This window comes from Cherax quadricarinatus, unplaced genomic scaffold (genome assembly GCF_038502225.1).
Source record: "Cherax quadricarinatus isolate ZL_2023a unplaced genomic scaffold, ASM3850222v1 Contig432, whole genome shotgun sequence".
Lineage (NCBI taxonomy): Eukaryota > Metazoa > Arthropoda > Malacostraca > Decapoda > Parastacidae > Cherax > Cherax quadricarinatus.
Genome location: NW_027195458.1, coordinates 55,377 through 57,091, shown reverse-complemented (window position 1 = coordinate 57,091; position 1,715 = coordinate 55,377).

Here is a 1,715-nt window from a genome sequence, read left to right as displayed (position 1 = left end):
CTTTTACACTTAAATATCCTTTGATTTTTAAACTGTGCTCAACATACCCATATGCACAAGTTTTCGTACCTTCACATATGCCATCTGCCTACATTTTTGACTTCTTCACAACTTTGGGTCTTCATCTATTTGTACATTTGAAAAATTCTAAGGCTGTGAGGGTCTACACACTGCATCATGGTTAACTACATGGGTGATGACTATGTGGCTGACAAACTAGTACACCAAGCTGGGATAAGTTAATGAAATCAGGAGCTAGTGTTCACCACCAGCTTCTCTACCGGCGAAAACGGTGTGCAAATGGCATGAAGATGAAGATAACTTGCTCATTTCAAATTTATTACAATTTCATGATATTAATAGTGGAATTCAGGAACAAACTACACTAAGTATCTTTAATTTAATTTAGGGTCTTGGCAAGAGGTGTGGAGTTAAAAAATAAAGAAAGAAACACAAAGTGGGAGTTGTCACAGTTGCTCTTTACTGATGACACTGTGCTTTTGGGAGATTCTGAAGAGAAGTTGCAGAGGTTGGTGGATGAGTCTGGTAGGGTATGTAAAATAAGAAAACTGAGAGTGAATATAGGGAAGAGTGAGGTGATGAGGATAGAAAAATTAAGTAACGAAAGACTGGATATCAGGTTGGAGGAAGAGATTATGGAGGAGGTGATTGTATTCAGATGTTTAGGAGTGGACATGTCAGCAGATGGGTCTGTGAAAGATGAGGTGAATCATAGAATTGACGAGGGGAAAAAAGGCAAGTGGTGCACTGAGGAGTCTGTGGAAACTAAGAGGGGCATATATGAGAGTATAGTTATACCAATGCTCTTATATGGGAGTGAAGCATGGGTGGTGAATGTTGCAACAAGGAGAAGGCTGGAGGCAGCTTAGATGTAGTGTCTGAGGGCAATGTGTGGCATGAATATAATCCAGAGAATTCGTAGTTTGGAAATTAGGAGGAGGTGTGGGATTACCAAAACAATTATCCAGAGGGCTGAGGAGGGGTTGTTGAGGTGGTTCGAACATGTAGAGAGGATGGAACAAACTAGAATGACTTCGAGAGCATATAAATCTGTAGTGGAGGGAAGGCGGGGTAGAGGTCGGCCTAGGAAAGGTTGGTGGGAGGGGGTATAGGTGGTTTTTTGTGCGAGGGGCTTGGGCTTCCAGCAAGTGTGCGTGAGTGTGTTTGATATGAGCGAATGGAGACAAATGGTTTTTAGGACTTTACGTGCTGTTGGAGTGTGTGCAGGGTAATATTTATGAAGAGATTCAGGGAAACTGGCAGGCTGGACTTGAGTCCTGGAGATGGGAAGTACAGTGCCTGCACTCTGAAGGAGGGGTGTTAATGTTGCGTGCCTCTGGAAAGACAGTGATGGAGTGAATGATGGTGAGTTTTTGTTTTTTGGGCCACTGTACCTTGATGGGAAATGGCCGATGTGTTACTAAAAAATAAAAGACTAAGAAAGTACCATAAACATAATTAGAAAACTAATATATGTGGTTCACAACTCTCTACTCTACTACCAGCAGACAGGATTACTGGGACTTCTGTGCCAGTCTTGGAATGTGGATATCTCTTGTATGTGCATTGGTGACAAATTTCCCTGGTCTCTCTGGCATGCTTGTCCTCATCTTATTCTGCCACCTGGGCACATTACAGGAAGGGGAACCATATCAGCTCCATTTTTTCACACTATGGATGTTTATTTAATAGTT